At 37.5% G+C, this 24,344-nt stretch overlaps 1 pseudogene; it reads left to right on the plus strand.

The window, feature by feature from the left end:
* Nucleotides 1-21,146: 21,146 nt before the first annotated feature.
* On the plus strand, nucleotides 21,147-21,922 carry LOC122240531 (annotated as a pseudogene).
* Nucleotides 21,923-24,344: the final 2,422 nt, after the last annotated feature.

Raw genomic sequence — 24,344 nt, forward strand, 5'->3', positions numbered from 1 at the left:
ACAATTTTAATTACTATTCTTTTTTAGTCAGAGGTATTTTTCTTTAGGTAGATCACATACCTCCAGAAATTAAAAAATACTTTCCTCATGTAAGTATTATATATTTTAAACTATGTTAAACATTTAATCTACCTCTCTAAGACTTTAACAATCCCCTCAATTGGGTATGTTTTTCTCCTCCTTTTAAAGAATGAAACATAGAAATTCATGGTAAATAAATAATATATACGGCCAATACACATTAGAGCCAGGACTCAGATCAAAGCTTTGCCCCCCCAATTAAGCTATTGTACCAATTCCTGGGGGAAGAGAGATAGATTACAATATAAACATTACAAGAAAACTTAGAATTTAAGAATAGGATGCTATTTCTTTCACAAAAGTACTTACTTTCACAAGAGTACCAAATAAGTCCACCAAAATGCCACACTTGGCTGATGGGGATTTCTCTCCAAAATAACATCTCTCAGAAATTAACAATTCAGAAGACCAGCACCTCTTGGAATTAAAGTTAGATCCCTACACCTAAAACCAGAAAATTGCTTTAAACAAAGAAACTCAGACTCCCAAACTTTTCCATTGGTAATCTCAGATATAACATATAACTGTATGATAATGAATGTAGTATCTCATTGGCAAGGCTCTTGTCATTTTTGTTTGAGCACTGAGTTGTCCCCATCAACAACCACAGACATAATCATAAATTATGTGACTGACGACTTATTATCTCACTCATAGATATTATTTAGTCATTCTCCATCATTCTGAATTGAGTCAGAGTAAACCTTTGTATTCTTAAATATCAGAACTTTTCAGTGTTCATCATGCCTCACATCTCTCTCTGAGGGTAGATCTCCAGTGCTAAAATTCTCATGTTCACATTGCCTTTTTATCGCCATCTATAAAATTGGATGTATATTGCAATAATTTACAGTCATATGGAATCACATGAGCCTCCCTGTACAGTATGCTTATCAATATGGTTAGAAGTTTTCACAATATACTAGAATTTCATTTTTCTTGACTATATTAACAGACTATGAGCATTTTTCTAGCAAAAGGAATACTTGTTCATTATTTCCTACCGAAGGGCTTATTGTAGTGTAGTCATTTACTCAAATATTTGTTATAATTTAACAAATCAACAAATGGATGAAAGTGTCAAAATGCCTGTTTCCTATCTAAACTATTGATATCTCCTGCCTTGAAATTCTCATTCTTCTGCTCTGATATCTTATTTGAATAAGCTTCTCTGTCTGGGTTTTCTAGGACTCCTTGTTTTCCAGACCCATAGAAATTGCTATAACCCTTAAAATAATATCAGCACCTATTAAATGCCTTCCTCAACAGACAGGACCTATCTTTCTTTATAGGACTACCTCCTAGGAGCTCCACTGTGGACATATTTAGGGCAAAATCCTATCTTTTATTCATTAAGATACAAGATGGAACCCTATGACTCCCATGGGTATCACATTTTTAACTTGAGATGTTTTCATATAGACAACAGTTGTAATATAACAATGGTACTCAACAACATCATTTACTTAGTATGTATCAGTGGCTTCTTGAGGCAGATTTTTTTTTAATTTTTTTTAACGTTTTATTTATTTTTGAGACAGGGAGAGACAGAGCATGAACAGGGGAAGGTCAGAGAGAGGGAGACACAGAATCTGAAACAGGCTCCAGGCTCTGTGCTGTCAGCACAGAGCCCGACGCGGGGCTGGAACCCACGAACTGCGAGATCATGACCTGGGTCGAAGCCGGCCGCTTAACCCAGTGAGCCACCCAGGCGTCCCACATTTTTAAGGTCATCGTAGCAGTTCATCTACTCTATCATTCATTCTATATAGTCCCCAGAAGTACAATTCCACTTGTGCGACCTTAGAAATATTAGCTAAACTCTCAATGAGTCAGTTTCCTAATATAAAAATTAGGGAGAATAATAGGAATTTCATCATGTGGTAGCTGTAAATATTTACTTAGACAAGGTTTACAAAAGAATTACAAACATGCCTGTTACCTTCCAAGTGTCTAATTATTAAAACTGTTACTGTTATCTTCAATAATGTCAATTTAATTAAATGTCCTATAGCACATGCAATTTTCTCAAAAGTAATTTGGCTTTATGCATCACAACAGTGTCTGCAGGATAAGTGTCCTTCTACAGTGCATTGTGTGGTACTCCCTCATCTGTAAGTTAGGGATTACAATAATGTTTACTTGATTTATTGCTGTAATAATTGAGACTTCTCTTTTGAATATCCCCCCTGTGAAACGTTTTAATGAACTTACATGTTTTGATTTTCCACATTCTGTCAAACATATCTATGTCTATGCAAGGACTGCAAAAATTACATTTTCAATTGTCCTCGAAGCTAGGATTTTAAATGTAATTTTAGTTCTGCCAATCAGGAATATTCATAAAAGATACAAATTTTAAATTTGTTGTAGTTAAGCATCTACACTGCTGATAGAGATCATAGCAGAGTCAAATGACCCAACTTTGTAGCAATAGTTCTAGATTACAGAGGAGCAGACCCTGTGAAGACTCAATATTGTGAAACAGTTTTGAGGTCATTCCAGGCTAAAATCTGCCTACATGTCTCTTCAATAATTCCTTAAGCCATATATTACTCTATTTTAAACAGATTCATTTTTAACGAGTTACAATAAATTCTGCAGTCTGCAACTAACTGCACTGCATATATAGAGAGCAAGCATATCCAGGTAACATACTCTCAAAGCAATAAGAATCTGAAATCAATTTATTAATCTGGTTTGGTCTGAAATCAGCAATGATTCTATTAAACAATGAAACACTGGTAGTCCACACTGACACATTAGCAAGAGCTCAGCTAAAATGCCTACTAAAAGCAAAGATGAATAAGATTGGTAGGAGGATTGATGCAGGAGCTGGCTGCTTCCAAATTCATCAGACAGCTTAAAGAGAGGAAATGCAATGTTAATGTTTCAAGTGTCTCATAACTGAAGAGATGACATAACTAATATTAAATCCTACAGGTTCCCTTAATTATCAAGTTGATTTAATTCACAGCCTCTCCACATGTCTTATGTGTATGCTAGGGCATTGATTGGGAAAAATCAATCAGTTGGGAGCTGATCTCTGGAATGAAGGCATCTCTGCGGATTCAGATAACTCTCCATTCCTGAATGTGAAAGTACCACCAAGACTCCCTTGTCAACACAAGGAAGCATCTACCTCAACCTCATGACGGTGACCATGCATCACTTAGAACCTCTATGATTACCTCACGTGAAGGAGTAAGCTTCAAATTTTTTCTATGTGTACATTCATCACTCCTAGACTATTTTCTGGCCTATAATATGTATCAGAATCTAGTATTACCCAGGAGATGGTAAGCAGGTATAAACTCAGAAGGAAAAGGCATATTACATATTGAAAATTTTTACCTGTTTTGGACAGCTTATTTTAAGATAAACTTGGGAACTTATGTTTGGATGGATTTTCATGGCACATATCCAAGAAGAAGAGACATAAGACTGCATTGTGCTGAATTTTGAAATGAGTGCATCCATCAGAAATTCTGGGTTTGCTACGCCACCTTAGATAGATAGGAAAGTTCCACTAGATTCTCATGTGACTACTGAATTCATGGTTCAAAGTTAACCTATAACAAAAAACTGAAATGCCATAAATTCCTTCATATGAAGTTTACAATCAATAGATTGATGATACAGATAGTTTGGAAAGCATTCATCATGCTCAAGCTACTCATTAGCCTCTAAACTCTATTCCCTAAGACACCAAGAGTTGAAACAAATACAATGACCTTTTCCTTTTTTAAAAACAAGGAAAAGAGGAAGAGGGGTTAATGATTAAAGTGGAAGATGTTGTTATTAAAGCATCCCTTAAACATCGCCAGTAATGTCTCCTTTCAGTCTTCAAATGATGAGATCAAGTTATTACACAATATTGAAGCATGTGTAGAGTGGCAATAAAAATGACCATCCACCAAAGTTTGCTTTGTTTTAGGAGATTCAACATAGAAGTCTAGGACAGAATTAAAATGGCCAGCCCACTGAGGTGATTCTTACTCATTAACAGCAGCAGCAGCAACCACAATAATCAGAATGTCTTATTATGGAAGCCTGACTTGGATCATCATGAGGAATCACAAACTTTCATCCAAGGCAGATTCAAATCAGTTTCCAGAAAAACACCATCCTCTGTGAAGCAGAAAGTATTCTGTTACAGTTTAAGAGTGACTCTACATTCCAGTTGGTTAACATATAGTCTAATATTAGCATCAGGAGAATTTAGTGATTCATCACATGTTAACTAACTGGAATTTAAAAACTTGAAACTACAAAAAAAAAGAATATATGCATCTTTAGAAACAGAAATTAGACAGTGATCACCTATGGCTGACTGGACTGAGAAGAATGGAGATGACTGATAATGGGTATGGAGTTTCTTTGTAGGTATACAAATTCTCTAAAATTGATTGTGGGAATCGTTTTACAACTCTCTGAACGTACTAACAAATACTTCAAATGAGTGAATTGTAGGGGCACCTGGGTTCCTCAGTCGGTTGAGCATCCGACTTCGGCTCAGGTCATGATCTCGCGCCTCTTGACTTTGAGCCCCACATCCGGCCTGGAGCCTGCTTCGAATTCTGTGTCTCCCTCTCTCTCTCTCTGCTCCTCCCCCTCTCATGCTCTATCTCTCTTTCTCTCTCCTTCAAAAATACATAAAAAAAAACATTAAAAAAAATTTTAAATGAGTGAATTGTATGATACATGATTTATTTTTAAAACTTAGCAAGTACATCACAAGTAAAACAAACAAACAAAAAGAATGATCCTACAGGTTTATGACATGCATACGGTGAATTTCATGGTTAATTTAAAATGCCTAGTTACTAGAGGAAGAAAAATTGAGCCTGCTTCACAGATAGTTCTACCTCATATAATATAATTGCTACAGATAATCTGCTGAGTCAATGAATCCCATTTAGGAATGGCCCTAAACCACAGTTAGGATACAATGTTTTTCCAGTGGGAAAAATTCAAGGGGTATATCTTGTCCTTGTTTCTAAGAAGTTTGCAGCTGGTTAGATGTAAGATGTTACACTGTTTCATGAACATTAGTCAATGATGTGTTGGATAGCAAGGGGCTTAGAAATATCAGAGTATCAATAACAAAGAGAATTAGGAAAGTGGTACTTGAATGAGCCTCTCATAGTGGAGCCAAAATATGGTTTGTGGCCCATGTGACTTTCCAACAAATACTCATCAGAAAAGAGATTTATAGTGATCAAGAGGATAAGATGCCCCATTTTATGAAAGCTATGCAGTTTTCCTTAACCATTTACTTCAATATTTGATTAGTAGGCTCATGGATCAGAATATTTGGGGGAGGCTGGGTGGCTCAGTCTGTTAAGCATCTGACTTCAGCTCAGATCATGATCTCGTGGTTGGTAGGTTCAAGCCACGTGTCGGGCTCTGCCCAGAGCCTGCCTTGGATTCTGTGTCTCCCTCTCTCTCTGCCCCTCCCCAACTCGGGCTTGTTCTCTGTTGCTCTCTCTCTCTCTCTGTGTCTCTCAAAAATAAACAAACTTTAAAAAAATGTTTTTATTGTATTTTTACTACATTTATTTTTGACAGAGAGAGCAAGCAGGGGAGGGGCAAAAACAGAAGACGACACAGAATCTGAAGCAAGCTCCAGACTCTGAGCTGTCAGCACAGAGCCCAACACAGGGCTCAAACTCATGAACTGCGGGATCATGACCTGAACAGAAGTTGGACACTTAACCCACCCAGGCGCCTCACATTAAAAAAATTAAGATTATTTAGGTGTTTGTGTCCCAAGTGACTTACTAACAAATACTCATCTGAAATGAGGATAACATGACCCATTTTGTGAAAGCTATTCAGTTTTCTTAAACCATTTACTTCAATATTTGATTAGCAGGCTCATGGAAAATATGGCTATGGGGCAATGATTACATTTATGTATAAGTTACCTGGATGTCAAACCGGTTAGTACTTGGGACCAAGGTTGAGCTTTTGATATTGCTCAAAAGCTAGAGGGAATAATCAACTACCATACAGAAAACTAGTAAGTTTAGACTCCTTTCTTCATGGAGGGGACTACAATGTGCCCCTCAGAAGAGATATTTATTCTAAATATATATTTGTTTTTGCTTTGCACAGGATTCCTTCCAGCAATACAATCTGTAGGTACCTATTTGTTTTCTCGAGTCATGATGACCTAAAAAAAAATTTATTCTGAAAATGGAACTCATTTGACAGTAAAAGAAGTGAGACATGTCTTACTATGTACTATGTCATCCAGAAATAACAAACATAAAAGTAGCTATGATGATAAATTTGGGGAAATATAAGAAATATGAGTACTAATTTAACAATTGGGGCTTGTAGGAAATGTCTACATGCCAAATATCCCCAGGGATCTTATTAGAATCACTGTTTAACTGGTATATTAGAATGGAACATACATGAGAGACAGATCAAGTATACCTTTATGCAAGAATATTTTGTTTCCTCAAAAATGAGGTTTAGGTCATCATGCCAATAACCAAATAAGGTGCTGACTGACAGAAAAAAAATATATATATATATATGAATATGTAATAAAAGGATATGTATCCAGAATATATAAAAAAGAAGTCTCAAGATGCAATAATAAAACAAAGTTTAAACAATGGATAAATATCTAAATATAAGTGTTATCAAAGATAATATACAAATGTCAAGTTAGCACAAAGATACTCAACATTATTGGTCATTAGAAAAATAAAAATTAAACCCTAATGGGGTACTGCCATGTATCTGTTACAATGAGTATTTTAGTCATTTAGCAAACTGTCTTTTTTTCAAAGACAATATCAAATGCTTGAGGCAAAACTACAGAACTTTCCAAACTGTGGATGGATTACAAAGTGGTGCAGTCCCTTTAGAAAGCAGTATAAGTTGCTGATAACATCCAACATCCAATTAACAAAAAGCCCAGCAATCCCACTTCTAGTTATTTTACTCAAGCGTTTTGAAGTAATTTCACACAAAGCATCATTATTCATAGTCACCATAAATTGGAGACCACCCACATGTTCTTCAGTATGTAAATACATACACTAACTGTGATGTAGCCATCTAAGAGAACACTCCTTGGACTAGAAAGGAACCACACACTGATTGAGCAATAAACATGGATGAAACATAACTTCAGTTTATGTGAAATAATCCTGATCCAGAGACTACTTATTAGATAGTTCTATTTGTATGACATTCTGGAATGGCAAATCCGTGAGGACAGAAAGCAAATCCATTGTTGTCAGGGTTGAGAGAGACAAAGGGTTGACTACAAAGGTGCATCATGAGGGGATTCGTGAGATAATGCACCAATCCCATGTGGTTCTATGGGGTGGACACATGACCCTATGCAATTTTAAACACCCATAGAACCTAAAACAGCCCTAAGTGTGTGCGTTTCCTAAATGCAAATTACAAATAATCATCTAGGATGTTGGTGGGACTCAAGAGGAGCACACACTGTGATATGAATCTCACAATCTTACAAAGAATAAACTCTAGACTAGAGGACTGAGTTGGAAGGATCAGGAACTTATGTTCATTTTATATAAATTACTCATTACTCACTCATTACTCACAGAGTCCTTATTTACACATTTTCTTACTCTCTAGCATGTATTTATAAACCCTAAATCAATTCAAGGGACACTTTTTTGAGCTAGTCCAGGACATGGGCAGAGCAACAAAGGTTTTGAGTTACCCATCACACCTGTTTCCAGCTAAGTTTAAACAAGGTGATGCTCTGCCTTCTTGTTTCAGTTCTTGTACCTTAGGCAGAGTCCTTTTCATGGCCAATATGATGCCATACTTTTCACATCTTTCTGTTTTAATGATGGTTATTTCACCGCTTCTAATGGCCCCAAAGCACAGTACTATACCACTCAGTGTTGAGAGCAAGAAGGGTGTGATGTGACTTACAGAGAAAATACCTATTGGGTGAGTTTGGGCCAGGCATGAGTTCTACGGTGTTTGGCTTGATGTTAATGAATCAACAACATACTACATTCAGAAAAAGAAAGAGGAAATTTATTTCTCTGTATGTGAGGCCTCTCCTAAAAGTGCTAAAGTAAAAGCCTTACTGTGTTATGAAGCCATAAAGAAGATGCAAAGCAGATAAATTTGTAGATTCATAACATGAAAACAGATTTTTTTTTTAAGTGATAATGACAGGGGTGCCTAGGTGGCTCAGTCGGTTGAGCATCTGACTCTTGATTTCAGCTCAGGTCACGGATCTCGCAATTCGTGGGACTGAGCTCCGTGTCTGGCTCTGTGCTAACAGCATGGAGCCTGCCTGGATTCTCTCTGCCACCTTATCTTTCAAAAGAAATAAATAAACTTTTAAAAAGTCATAATGACAGCATTATTGCCAACTGGAACAAGCCAAAGATATTTATGGTCCTGTTACCCATGGTTAGGAAATGGGAAAATTCTCAAAGAGTGACAAAGTGTGAAAAAATATTAAACTTACAGGTGAGGCAAGTTATGCAGATCAAGAGGCTGTGAAGTATTTATTAAATATATCCAAGATGTTATTGAGGGTTGGATTATGTAAAAGAGCAAGGTTTTAGTGCTGATGAGACTGGTCTGTTTTATAAGGACGTTGGAAAACTAAGCCATATAGCACAAACTACATATATAATAACAAATAGTTTTTGTTGGTGGAGATATTGTGACAGAGGCTTGAAGGAATTTAACTTCCTATTTCCCCTAGGAACAAAAATTCAATATTGCTAATTCACTGTTGTGGCAAATTTATGGGCCATAAGCACCTGGAATAATGAGAATCCACACTCTCTACAAATATACTTGTGTATACACAGATATATGGATATAAACCTGTGTAGATGTGCATACATAGATTAGTTCATACAAAGGTCTTCCATAACTGCCTACTGACAGATACTAGGAAAACCTCAAAAATTTTTTTTACAGATGGAATCAGGTTGAATGGACCCAGGAGCCAATTGAAAGGGTAGCCAATAGCCAAAACTGGAAACTATGAAAAACAAAAGAAAGAATGTAGTATTGAATTACAACCTAAAGAATAAAAATCATATTCATTACTGCATACGGAAATAAATAAATGTATAATTAAATGGAAGTGGAAAGGGTTAATTTTTTTCTTACAGAAGAAGGACAATTAGTAAACAGAAAAAAATAAAAAAACATACAAAACCACTGTCTTAAAATTGTTAGATGAGGCAGTTAATTAGGTTCTAACAGGATGCCTGGAGACCAGCAAAGAGGAAGACATGGACAACTCTGAAGAAGTCAGAGGCCCGTCTTGGCAACTCCAATACAAAATCACAAGGAACCGGATCAAACCAGACAGGCCCAAGATGGTTGACATACCAGGCCAAAGTTTACACTATTCCTTCATTATACCACATTGCCATACTAAAATCTTCTACCTAACGGTGCCATGAACAAATGAGGAAGAAAAAGCACGTACAGCCAACATTCCTGAAGAGACCACCCTGCCTCCAAGAAATCCTTGCCTCAAGTAATGAATATCCCAACTCCTTGTTAACAACTGTCAATAAAAGATAGAGACCCAAACCCAGGGATGTAGCTCTCCTTTGACCTCTCCTGCTTTCACATCTCAAGAGTGTACTATTTTAAATTTTTTTTAATCTTTATTTATTTTTGAGAGAGAGAGACAGCATGTGAGCAGGGGAAGAGCAGAGAGAGGGGAGATACAGAATCCGAAGCAGGCTCCAGGCTCTGCGCTGTCAGCACAGAGCCCGATGCGGGGCTCGAACCCATGAACCGTGAGATCATGACCTGAGCCGAAGTTGGACGCTTAACCAACTGAGCCACCTAGGTGCCCCGTCAAGAGTGTACTCTCACTTTAATAAACTTTCCTGCTTGTACTGCTAATGAGCTATGTTGTGTCTGTCCTTGAATTTTCTTTTTTTTTTTTTAATGTTTATTCATTTTTGAGAGAGAGCGCGCACGTGCTCACACACGCGAGCGTGAGTGGGGGAGTGAGGGAGGGGCAGAGACAGAGAGGGAGACACAGAATCCGAGGCAGGCTCTAGGTTCTGAGCTATCAGCACCAAACCCGGTGGGGGGCTCGAACCCACAGACTGTGAGATCATGACCTGAGCTGAAGTTGGCCGCTTAACCAACTGAGCCACGCAGGCGCCCCTGTCCTTGAATTCTTTCTCATGATGAGACCAAGAGCTTCTGGTGGCATCTTTTGGATGGACTGGGTAAAGGCCTTAGGACCCAAGGTCTCCTCATTTCTCGCCAGGAACAAAATCACAATAATAGTTCTGAAGCAAGATCACTGTCAAATGTGAAAATTAGGGAAATATTTTATAAGACATTTGATCTGATTGAGGAAAAGCCCTTAAGATGTGCTACAAAGCATGGCTTTGTTTATGACAGAAGATAAAATGAACTAGGAGAGCCACACAAGCAGAAAGGAGTGTATTAATCATATGCCATATATAAATTTTGCTTGTTTTTTTTCAGTTTTCATTTGTTCCTTTATAATTTTACATATATTTATTATTTTCCATTTGTATTTCTTTTGTAAAATGAAGGCAAACACTAGATATTCTCTTTTTTTCTTTTTTCTTTTTTTTTTTTCTCTGCATACTGGATAACCAACTGATGAATAGTAACTTTCAATCACTGGGGGAAAATATGGTCTCAGGTGTGAATTTCAAAGTCAACTAAAGCTAAAATACAAACATGCGGGTCCTATCATGAGTAAAGTGATATGACATACCAAAAGTGTAACAGCCTTCAATCTTTAATGGATTTATTTTTAAAGAATAAAAGATTAAGTTACTCGTTTATTTGGTTATTCTTAATTAACAGATTTATTACGTATATTCCATCAATCTTTATGCACGTTGCAATCTGTTAATATTGAAAAAGATCATTGTAGAGAGCAAATGGAGTCACTCATGTCAAGCAGTGACCCATGTCAAGCAATGACAAAGCATCCAAGGACACTGTAGCTGATACCAGACATCACTGACACCAGCACCGACTGACAACACCCAGAAACGAAAACCAGCAGAACCAGAAGAGGCCTACAAAACCCCAAGACTGATTAAAGTCCTTTAAAAGGGCAAGACTTTTGCAGGGAACTGTCAGACTCTCCAGACGCTGACCCTTTTATGTCTGACCACATTGAAAATGCAACCGCCGTCAGAGTTTCTGCCAACTGAAATCTGAACATAATAGATATGCTCCACTGCTTGAATTGTGCCTAGAGCTGACCTGGCCCAGACCAAGGCCTCATCTCAACTGCATGTTCATGGACTGACTTTGCATTTTGGTTCCTCTATTTATTACCCCTTGTTGTATATCTTGTTTTATGACTTTGTATTGTGCTTTGCTTTGTGTGACTTGTATGAAGCCAAGTTAAATGTGTACTGAAATGTCAGTGAGTTTGGAATCTGAAACCTGCTTTAACCTTGCTTTATGATTGAATAAAGCTGGTATTATGGAAAACACAATCATGAACACACCTTTATAGTGTGCTGGCATCATTGACATGAAAACAGATTCTGCTAAAAGTTTTGAAAGCACATAAATTGTTATGCTAACTGGAGATATGGTATTGTTTAAAAGTGTCTTTCTTCTGGGAAAAAAGTGTATTTTTTTTGGAAACTGTACTTTGCATAGTGCCCTTCAGAAATCCATGCACACCTGGAACCTATACTTAGGGCGTTATTTGGAAACAGGGTCTTTGCAGAGATAACTGACAGAGAGCAGACTATACCACCCCAAAATATGTCTCTCTTGTGTAGGATTATTTTGAGCTTTTTTTTTTTTTAAGAAATAGCAAAAGTAAAGCTCTGAAAACTGAGAAGTCAATTTTTCTAAGACATGTACATTTATAAGGGAAATCTCTATTTATAAGGGTGTCTCTGTACCTTTCTGTACCAGAAAGTGGAGGATGATCAAATCTCTGGAAATTCTTATCAAATGAGAAGGTGGCCATTCAAATCTACATAACAACCATACCCTCTATTATCCTGCTTTGCCTGGTCCCTCTCCACTCCAGAACATCATCTTCTGTCTTTAACTGAAGAAGTTAGTTAAAGTGGTGTCATTGGGCCATTCTAAAGAGTCATTTAGTTTTCCTGAATCTCTCCCATGTATACAGGCGGTATACATGTTATTAAATTTCTGTTTGTTTTTCTTTTGTTAACCTTTTATTACAACGTGGTCTCAGCCAAGAATCTAGAAGAGTAGAGGGAAAAGTATCTTTCCACCCCTACATAATCAAGTTAAGATGAGGTCATATACATTAAAGCAATTTTCCATGGATCTTAATGCAATAACAGTTTCCCAATAGTGTATAATTGAAATAATATTTTGGCCTATATGTAAACATCATATAAATATTATTGTGACAATGTTTGTAATCAAACGAGCATATTTATGGCACATCCTTCAAGTTCTTGACTTTTTTTTTTTTTTTTTTTAATTTTTTTTTCAACGTTTTTAATTTATTTTTGGGACAGAGAGAGACAGAGCATGAATGGGGGAGGGGCAGAGAGAGAGGGAGACACAGAATGGGACAGAGAGAGACAGAGCATGAACGGGGGAGGGGCAGAGAGAGAGGGAGACACAGAATCGGAAACAGGCTCCAGGCTCCGAGCCATCAGCCCAGAGCCTGACGCGGGGCTCGAACTCACGGACCATGAGATCGTGACCTGGCTGAAGTCGGACGCTTAACCGACTGCGCCACCCAGGCGCCCCCAAGTTCTTGACTTTTATCATTAATAGATTAATATACTTTGAGCTTAAAATAGCTGGTCTCTTTGAACAGTGTCTTCCTACAGTGTGTGCATTCTGTACTACTTAGTCACATACCTTAAAAAACTTCATGTTTCCCAAAGAAACAGTAAAAATATTGTAAAATTTTTCTTCAGAATCTCTAGCAATAAGATTATTAAATAAGCCTAATTTCCATTTAATTTTAACTATTTATATGATTTATGGAATTCCAGAACTAAGTAGCAAAAGAGGACTTCAACTACTTCCACTTTAACTTCAAACTTTCTAACTGATGAAATTCTTCTTTCCAGCTTATCTCTTAACTCACACAAAGGCCCTGTGGGCAAAGCAGTCTTGAGGGGAACCAAAACTAACCCCTCAAGCAATAAGAACTGCCCTGAGTCAGCACTACTCTGCATGAATGGCCCCAAGACAATGATTGATTTCAATGGACTGCTTACCTGCACTTACCCACCCACTTTTGCCCACATTTCCCTGGCATAGATCTAGAAGTATTTTTGGCACTTTGGAGACAGACTAGCGGATGCTAGTCCACTGTCTTCCTGGTGTTGGGCTCACTGAAATAAATTCATTTCTTGTTTCACCACTATTCACTTGTTTGCTTTTGGATTTTGTCAGTGGTGAGTGGTCAAACTTGGTCTGCTTGGGAGCCCTGGAGCCAGGTGCCCATGTACCCTTGCACTCTGGCTGCACTAGAAACTAAATAGAAGTCTCAAAGAATTAATATAAATGGAATATTATAGATGTCTTTTCAGATCAATGCAATGAACAACAAGATGATGTGTAGGGTGAAGTCTATTGCTTGTACTTGATGTGAGAAAAGGAATCTAAGATTTCTAAGATAATATAGAATTCCCACCCATTGCTGTAAGAAGTGAAAATTATGCACACATACAGAGTCTTTGTCTCTGTATTTTCAAAACCTAAGCTTGAGACCAACACATAATAAACATCTATAAAGTTATTATTGAATGAATAAATGATAATGATTCCAATCATGGTCAGGTTTTCTATGTCATCATTCAGTCGAAAGATGTAAAACCTTAAAGACAAGCCTGACATCTCTTACAGTGTAGAATAATAAAGACTTCAGCTCCAGTCTAAAACATTGCAATTCTTTTTTTTTTCAATATATGAAGTTTATTGTCAAATTGGTTTCCATACAACACCCAGTGCTCATCCCAAAAGGTGCCCTCCTCAATATCCATCACCCCCCCCCCCCCCCCCCCCCATCACCCATCAACCCTCAGTTTGTTCTCAGTTTTTAACAGTCTCTTATGCTTTGGCTCTCTCCCACTCTAACCTCCTTTTTTTTTTCCTTCCCCTCCCCCATGGGTTTCTGTTAAGTTTCTCAGGATCCACCTAAGATTGAAAACATATGGTATCTGTCTTTCTCTGTATGGCTTGTTTCACTTAGCATAACACTCTCCAGTTCCATCCATGTTGCTACAAAGGGCCATATTTCATTCTTTCTCATTGCCATGTAGTACTCCATTGTGTATATAAACCACAATTTCTTTATCCATTCATCAGTTGATGGACATTTAGGCTCTTTCCATAATTTGGCTACTGTTGAGAGTGCTGCTATAAACATTGGGGTACAAGTGCCCCTATGCATCAGTACTCCTGTATCCCTTGGGTAAATTCCTAGCAGTGCTATTGCTGGGTCGTAGGGTAGGTCTATTTTTAATTTTTTGAGGAAATTCCACACTGTTTTCCAGAGTGGCTGCACCAATTTGCATTCCCACCAACAGTGCAAGAGGGTTCCTGTTTCTCCACATCCTCGCCAGCATCTATAGTCTCCTGATTTGTTCATTTTGGCCACTCTGACTGGCCTGAGGTGATATCTGAGTGTGGTTTTGATTTGTATTTCCCTGATGAGGAGCGACATTGAGCATCTTTTCATATGCCTGTTGGCCATCTGGATGTTCTCTTTAGAGAGGTGTCTACTCATGTTTACTGCCCATTTCTTCACTGGGTTATTTGTTTTTCGGGTGTGGAGTTTGGTGAGCTCTTTACAGATTTTGGATACAAGGCCTTTGTCTGATATGTCATTTGCAAATATCTTTTCCCATTCCTAAAACATTGCAATTCTTAATAGTTTCGTCAGATTAGAGAAAAAAGTCACCCGTTCACAATTTAATCTGTTGCCATTATGAAACTGCTACTCTCTGTTACTTGATTACGTTTCTTCTCCTTATGCGGTTATGGATTATTATAAACATTTCAGGCCATTATCACTGAAATAGTCTATTCTAAATTTTACACTATTTGAACTATTGTTCAATGCTGGTGTCTTGAGAACACCAAACTCCATGGTACTTTTCATTTATTCATTCAACGAATCCCCCAACTCCATTGTGAAGACAGCAGATAAAATTATGACTAGCCTGAATAACATTCCCAAGATCATATCATATTGTCCACCAGCTTGTAAAGACATTGCATGAGCCTTCATTTTAACATAACTTATTTCATTTCAAATGTTAAGATAATATTTCTTTAGGTAGCAATACATAAGTTATCTTGGGGCCTCAGATCCTTAGAGAAATGTGAGTTGATATATAGAAATTAGTTGATGTATGTCCTTTTTGTAAAAATTGTACAGTGGATCCCGGAATTATTCTTTATTATCAGTATTTTGTGTATTTGCTTACAAATAGAAGATGACATACAGGAAACAGATTGCAAAGACCTTTGAAAAATACCAAAGTACTTACATTTAAACAAATTAAAGAAGCTATCAGAAATGACATTGTCTAGGGGCACCTGGGTGGCTCAGTTGGTTAAGCAAGTGACTTCGGCTCAGGTCATGATCTCACGGTTCGTGGGTTCCAGCCCTGCGATGGGCACTGTGCTGACAGCTCAAAGCCTGGAGCCTGCTTTGGCCTGTGTCTCCCTCTTTCTCTGCCCCTCCCCCACTTGTGCTCTGTCTCTCTCTCTCAAAAATAAATAAAATGCAAAAAAAAATTTTAAAGAAATGGCATTGTCCAAACCAGGCATATTTACCATACTTATCATAAAAGTAAGTATGTCTTTAATATTTTCTCTCAGGAATACAATTTTGCTTTAATAAGATAAATTTATGCTTTGTACAAGTAATGTCAATTATGCATAATGCTATATATGAATAAAATTAAACCACACAAATTTATAGGAAATATAAAATTGAAGAACATTTTTTAAAAAGTTATTTATTTATTTTAAGAGAGAGACAGACAAACAGACCATGAGCAGGGTAGGGGAGGGGCCTGACTCGGGGCTCCAACCCAGGAACTGTGAGATCATGATCTGAGCTGAACAGAGTCAGACACTCAACCAACTGAGCCACCTACGTCCCCCTAAAAGAAAAACATTTTTAAAATGCTACAATTTGAGAGTTTTGTGTGACATTTCTGTTCATTATAACATAAATATTTTGTGACTGACAGGACTACATGATGTTTTGTGTTCTTATATAGAAATCTTTTAATAACTATTTTCATATAGTCTATATCAGACACCAAGTAATCATTTTTGTACAAGATTCAAAATAATTTATTTCATGTGTTAACACTAAAGAGATATATTTTATGTTTTACTTTTGCACAATGTGAATTTTATATAGTGAAGGTTAGCATCTATTATACAAAGGCAGAAGCCAAAAACATACATATCTTGTGACCACAACGAGGATAGATGATGGAAAGTAGAAATAATTCCCTCCCAGCAATTTTGTAGGTAAAGCACTATGGTAAGATCATTAACATATTAAATTAACTAATTTATTGTGTAATTGTGAGTAAATATCAATCCTTTTAACAGCTCTGAAACCTCTGATGGATATAGAAAACAAAGGAGACATTACAGACTTAACCAAACTGTCTGGACAGTTAAGCTTTTCTTTTTTTTTTTTTTTTAATGTTTGTTTATTTTTGAGAGAGAGAGACAGAGTGTGAGTGGGGGAGGGGCAGAGAGAGAGGGAGACACAGAATCTGAAGCAGGCTCCAGGCTCCAAGTTGTCAGCACAGAGCCCGACGCGGGGCTCGAACTCACAAACTGTGAGATCATGACCTGAGCCGAAGTCGGACATGCAACCAACTGAGCCACCCAGGCACCCCCAGTTAAACTTTTCTTAAGATGATCTTAGAGGATAGCATCAGTCCCAGAATGGAAAGACCCTTTCCCTGAGGAGAAGCACAGGTCCCATCACACCAGGTCCCTGAAGTTTGGAGTTTTAAAAGGCAGCAGGCCCAGCTAGTGTAGAGCTCAAGGTGTACTGCATCGCTCCAGGCAAGCAAGTGACCCAGATACAGTGTGAATTCAGCAATCTAAAAAATGCCTGGGATGCCACAGAGGAAACAATTCACTCCTCTGAAACTGCAAGCAGTTTCACTGCTTAATAATTCACTCCCTGAGAGCAGCAAGCATGGACTCCCCTCACTAGGAACAAAGGAGCAGACTGGTGCCAGTTCCCTCCCCCACCCCTCAGCAAAAACCAACTTCAGTAAACAGCACAGCACCAATACTGGCAATTCAACCTGCTTACACCAAGTCCCAAGTCACTGTGATCCACCAGGACTGCTTTTCTAGGCCCAGTCTGCCTTAGGACGAGCAAAGCAGGCCCCTCCACAAGAAAACCAGCACAAACCACCACATACGCCACATCTACTGACCACAGAGTTGTGCAAAGTTTCAGCTTTAGTGGAAATACTGTGAAGTCTCTTTTAGCAAGCAGATCAGAGCACATCTACTTAAAACTCACCACACTCTGGCCAAGGCTCAAATACTTCCCACTGCAGGCAAGGAGAAACTCTGCAGAGAACTGACCTGAGGGATAGAGCAGCCATAACACAACAGCAGAGTGCACGAAGCATACACCAGAGACACTTCCTGAAAGATCAGGCCTGGGCAATATATGACATCTTCTTCATAAAACCATTCCTCTCAGGAGCAGGGAACATAAAAAGGCTTTTCTAACTCATAGAAGAAGACAGATGCCTAAAGAAAATGCCAAGGCTGACAAATTCCTCCAAAAAGAAAGAAAAACAAAAGGTCATGGCCATGGATGAAATTGAAACAGATATAAGTAATATACAACATCCAGAATTTACAGCAACAAGGATAAGGGTACTAGCTGTCCTTGAGAAAAGCATAGAAGACACCAGGGAATCCCTTACCACAGAGATAAAAAAAAAGCTAAAGACTAATTAGGCCAAAATGAAAAATGTAATAACTGAGATTCAAAACCAGCTGAACGTGATGACCACAAGGATGGAAGAAGTAGAGAAATGAATAAGTGATATAGAAGATAGAATTATGGAAAATAATGAGCTTCACAAAAGGGGGAAACAAAAATTTGGATAACTAAAGTAGACTTAGGGAGCTCAGTGATACCATCAAGGGTAACAACATTCATATTATAGCAGTCCCAGAAGAATAAGAGAGGGAAAAGGGGGCAGAATATTTACTAGAGGAAATTATAGCTGAAACCTTCCGTCATCTGGGGAGGGTAACAAACATCCAAATCCAGGAGGCATGGAGAACTCCCATCAAAATCAACAAAATCAGGCCAACACCAAGACATACTGTAAATTTGCAAAATATAGAGATAAAGAAAAAGTCTTAAAAACAGTAAGAAGTCCCTAACTTATAAGGGAAGACCCATAAGGTTAGCAGCAGACCTCTCCACAGAAACATGGCAGGCTGGAAGGGAGTGGCATGATATATTCAAAGTGCTGAATGGGAAAAAAAAATCTACAGCCAAGAATACTCTATCCAGCAAGACCATTATTCAGAATAGAAGGAGAGATAAAGAGTTTCCTAGACCAAAAAAACAAATAAAAAAAACAACTAAAGGAGTTCATGACCACTACACCAGTTCCGCAAGAAATATTAAAGGGGACCCTGAAAGGAAAAGAAAGACCAAAAGCAACAAGGACTATAAAGGAACAAAGAAAACCTCCAGAAACAATGACAAAACAAATAACAAAATGGCACTAAATTCATATCTATCAATAATCCCTCTGAATGTGGGAGCTCTGGGTGGCTCAGCTGGTTAAGTGCCTGACTTCCTACGAGGTCTTGATCTCACAGTTTGTGAGTTCGAGCCCCACATCGGGTTCTCTGCTGTGCACAGTCCTCTTCGGCTTCAGATCCTCTACCCCCCTCTCTGCCTCTCCCCTGCTCTCTTTCTCTCCCCACCCCCCCCCCCAAAAAAAAACAATCACTCTGAATGCAAATGGACTAACTGCTCCAATCAAAAGACTTAGGGTGTCAGAGTGGATTAAAAAACAACACCCATCTATATGCTGCCTACAAGAGATTCATTTTAGATCTAAGGACACCTGCAGATTGAAAGGGAGGGGACAGAGAAACATTTATCATGCAAACAGATGTAAAAAGGAAACCAGGGTAGTCATATGTATATCACATAAACCAGATTATAAACCAAAGACTAACAAGAGATGAAGCAGGGCACTATAATAAAGGGGTCTATCTAACAAGAAGATCTAATGATTATAAATATTTATGCTCCCAAATTGGAACACCCGAATATATAAACCAATTCATAACAAACATAAAGGAACTAATTGATAATAATACAATAATAGTAGAAGACTTTAACTCCCCAATTACATCAATGGGCAGATCATCTAGATAGAAAATCAACAGGGAAAGAATGACTGTGAATGACACACCAGACCAGATGGACTGAACACATATATTCAGAACATTTCATTCCAAAGCAGAATACACATTCTCTTCAAGTGCACATGGGACATTGTCCAGAAGAGATCACATACTGGATCGCAAATCAGGTCTCAATCAGTACAAAAAGATTGAGATAATACCATGCACATTTTCAGACCACAATGCTGTGAAACTTGAAGTCAACCACAAGAAAGAAATTGGAAAGACCACAAATACATGGAGGTTAAGAACATTCTACTAAAGAATAAAGGGGTCGGGGTGCCTGGCTGGCACAGTCACTTAAATATCTGACTCTTTTGAGAGACAGAGACAGAGTGTGAGCAGGGAAGGGGCAGAGAGAGAGAGAAAGACACAGAATCTGTAGAAGCTCCAGGCTGAGCTGTCAGCACAGAGCCCGATGTGGCACACAAACTCACAAGCCATGAGATCATGACCTGAGCTGAATCAGACGCTTAACCGGCTGAGCCACCCAGGTGCCCTATATCTGACTCTTAATATTGGCTCAGGTCATGATTTCATAGTTCATTAGATCAAGCCTCCATGCTGACAGAGCAGAGTTTCATTGGGATTCTCTCTCCCTCTTTCTCTGCTTCTCTCTCTCTCTCTCTCAAAATTAATAAATAATCTTTAAAAAAAAAAAATGAATGAATCAGCCAGGAAATTAAAGAAGAAATTTTAAAAATAAATGGAAACAAATGAAAACGAAAACATGACAGTCCAAAACCTTTGAGATGCAGCAAATGTGGTCCTAAGAGGGAAGTATATGGCAATACGGGTCTTCCTCAAGAAGGAGAAAAATCTCAAACAAGCAACCTAAACTTATACCTATGAGAGAAAGAAAATAAACAACAAATGAAGCCTAAAGCCAGCAGCTGAAGGGAAATAATAAATATTAAACCAAAAAAAAATGATATAGAAAAAAAAATAGAACAGATCAATGAAACCAAGAGCTCCTTCTTTGAAAAATTAATAAAATTGATAAACCTTTAGCCAGATTCATCCAAGAAAAAGGACTGAAATAAACAAAGTCACGAATGAGAGAGGAGAAATCACAACCAACAGAAATAGAAATAATTTTAAGAGAATATTATGAAAACTACATGCCAGCAAAATGAACAAGTTGAAAAAAATGGATAAATTCCTAAAAACATATAAATTACCAAAAGTTCAACAGGAAGAAATAGAAAAGTTGACCAGACTGATAACCAGCAAAGAAATTGAATCAGTAATCCATTATCTCTCAACTATCAAAAGTCCATGGCTTCACAGATGAATTCTACAAAACATTTAAAGATGAGTAAATACCTATTTTTCTAAAATTATTCCAAAAACTAGAAATGGAAATGAAACTTCCAAATTTACTCTATGAGGCTTTGCTTTATTTTACAATATATTTGGCTTAAAGAAAATAAAAATCTGTATGAGAAACCATACAGTGATTACAGAGTTTGTTCTCTTGGGCATCTCAGATGACCCAAAGCTTCAGGTTAACTTTATTTATGGCTTATGTATTAAATGTCACCAGAAACCTAACCACCATTAAACAGAATGTCACCTTGACAAAATGTCATCTCAAGATTACTATGTATTACTTCCTGAGGAATTTCTGCTTCTTAGAAATTACATTCACCAGTGTATCTATCCCCAGATTTGGGGGGACAATCATTACTAAAGTTAAGACATTTCCTATAACAATTGTTTAGCTCAGCTATTTTACTTCACCGTCATGGGTATGTCAGAGATTTTTCTTCTCAGGGCCACGTCTTTTGATCATTACATTGCCATCTGCAGGCCTCTTCATTTCACCACCATCATGAACAAGAATATCTTCACCCTTCTGGTCTTTGGGTCATGGCTGGGTGGATTCCTTACCATTTTCCCACTACTCATGCTCATCCTCCAGCTAGGTTTCTGTGCTGCCAATGTAACTGATCATTTCTCCTGTGACTATTTCCCCATTTTACAACTTCATGCTCAGATACATGTCAGCTCAGTGTTAGGAGATGATTGGCCTTTACTTTGCTTTTGCTACTCTGCTCTTCACATTGGCATTGGTGATTCTTTCCTACATGTGCATTCTTAGCACCATTCTGAGAATCCCGTCTGCTACTCAGAGGAAAAAGGCTTTTCCACATGTTCTTCTCTCTTGATTGTCATTTCCATCTCTTATGGGAGCTGCATATTCATGTATGCCAAGCCTTCAGCAAAAGAAAGAGCATCACTGACCAAAGGGGTAGCTATTCTCAACACCTCAATTGCCCCCATGTTGAACCCTTTTATTTATACCCTGAGGAACCAGCAAGTAAAACAAGCTTTCCAAAACTTGCTTCATAAAGTAGTGTTTTCTAGAAACAAATGAAAGTATGTATTAACAAGAAAGGATGTTACTGGGAAGATCCACCAAAGGAAAAACAAAATTTTGACTTCTACAATATGCTCCCATATTCATCTCACAGATACTTGCAAGGCTGTGCTCATTTGCTTAAGCTTTCTTGTACACTGAAAATAACTATGTTGTGTTTTTCAAACTGTGTGTGGGTTCCATTTTCTCATTGATTTACAATTCTAAATAGAAATCCAGTGGCTATAAAATGTAAATCATTTTCCTGATTGTTCTGAATGATATAATTTTGTATATTGTAATGGCTAAAGGAGTAAACACTGTTTTCATCAACTTACACTTTTTGTTAACAATATCACAGATTCTTTTGTAAAGTTTAAAAGTATGAAATTATCTGTAACAACCATATTTTTTGCACACTATGTGCAGTATCTAATTCTTCCAACTCATTTAGTTGACTTGAGCGTTTATTTTACTACGTATGATTTGAACATCGTACGTCTTCTGTTTTCCAGTTATCCTTAAGGCATGCATTATGTATCTTTTTTAACATACTTTCCTTGTTTATTTGTATTTTTTAAAAAATATTTAATACATGAATATTTAGGCAATTATCTCTAAACTTAAGCCACCAGGAAGTTTGATAAAAATTTAATAAAATTTGTTCTATAGAGAACATTTGTATTGTGCTGTATGCTGAACTACATATGTCCTCAATCATATCATATTTAATCTTCACAGCTAGATAGTAAATTAGACTAATTATCTCTTTTTTTACAAGTGAATAAATAGATGCTCAGAAAAGTTGTATAAGTTGCCTGCGGTCTTCTGCTATAACAGCCAATATCATAACTTGATTTGAAAAACAAAACAAACTGACAAAAACTTGTTTGCTTGCATAGCTTTTACTAAGGACCTACACAATCTTTTTTTTTTTTTAATTTTTTTTAACGTTTATTTATTTTTGAGAAAGAGAGAGACAGAGCATGAACGGGGGAGAGTCAGAGAGACAGAGGAAGACACAGAATCTGAAACAGGCTCCAGGCTCTGAGCTGTCAGTACAGAGCCTGACGCGAGGCTTGAACTCACGAACCGCAAGATCATGACCTGAGCCAAAGCCAGACGCTTAACCGACTGAGCCACCCAGGCGCCCCAGTACCTACACAATCTTACGGGTGTTTTTCACTCACATTTTCTCATTTGGACATGATCATATTATTATAGTGTAGTCCACGTCGGTACTAACTCCTAATATTATACTTAGCATATAAATTAGAACATTAATCAAAATAAGAAATTCTTCAACAGCTGTTGCTAGTGAGAAATAGAATGATCAAGAAAAAATCTAAAGTATTAGCAGTATTACGATACCCAGACTTCCTATTAGAAGTTAGACTAAAAATGGGGCACCTGGGTGGCTTGGTCGGTTAAGCGTCCGACTTCGGCTCAGGTCATGATCTCACGGTCCGTGAGTTCGAGCCCCGCATCGGGCTCTGTGCTGACAGCTCAGAGCCAGGAGCCTGCTTCCGATTTTGTGTCTCCCTCTCTCTCTGACCCTCCCCCGCTCATGCTCTGTCTCTCTCTGTCTCAAAAATAAATAAACGTTAAAATAAATTAAAAAAAAAAAAAAAAGTTAGACTAAAAAAATGGAGTTAATGAATAGACTTAGTACAATGTAGTAGATTACCAGTTTAAAAAATGGCATTGAGTAGAGATGCATTCAGTAGAGATCTGCATTAGGAATTGAGATATGTGGTTGCTAATCTCTAAAAAACAATGTCAAGGGAAAAAATATATTGCGGTTACAATTTACAACTGGATATATCAAAAAGTATAAAAACAAAATAGTATATTTTGTTTTATTATATCAATTAATTCATCCTCAGTTAAAAAAGGAAGTTACTATCTACGTGTGTTGCCAATTGGATATAGTCCATGTGGTATTGTGTTTAAGAAAACAGACTTTAATTTTAGGAAGTCTAAGATCATATTGGACACTTGCTAGCTGTGTGAATTTGTGGAAGGTATACAACTGTATCAGCCTCAGTTCTTCATGTGGGAATGTAGAATCAGAGAATAAAATTTCATAGCTGTGTTTAAAGGACTAAATGAAATAAATAATAAAAGTCCTTAAGTATCACTGAAATAAATAACGCCTTTGTGAAATCACAACTACCATGAATATCCTTCCTAAAGTTAGGAATTAATTCCAACTAAAAAAAAAAAATAAGTAAAGAGGCTATTCATGTATGTTAGTAAGTGTTACATAAAAGAGCACATTAGTTATGTTATTTCAATTAACTGTCAAAAACACTGTTGAGGGGTGCCTGGGTGGCTCAGTTGGAATAAACGTCCCACTTCGGCTCAGGTGATGATCTCGCAGTTCGTGAGTTAACGTGTCATGTCCGTCTCTGTGCTGACAGCTCAGAGCCTGGAGCCT

Source organism: Panthera tigris, chromosome B4 (genome assembly GCF_018350195.1).
Source record: "Panthera tigris isolate Pti1 chromosome B4, P.tigris_Pti1_mat1.1, whole genome shotgun sequence".
Classification (NCBI taxonomy): domain Eukaryota; kingdom Metazoa; phylum Chordata; class Mammalia; order Carnivora; family Felidae; genus Panthera; species Panthera tigris.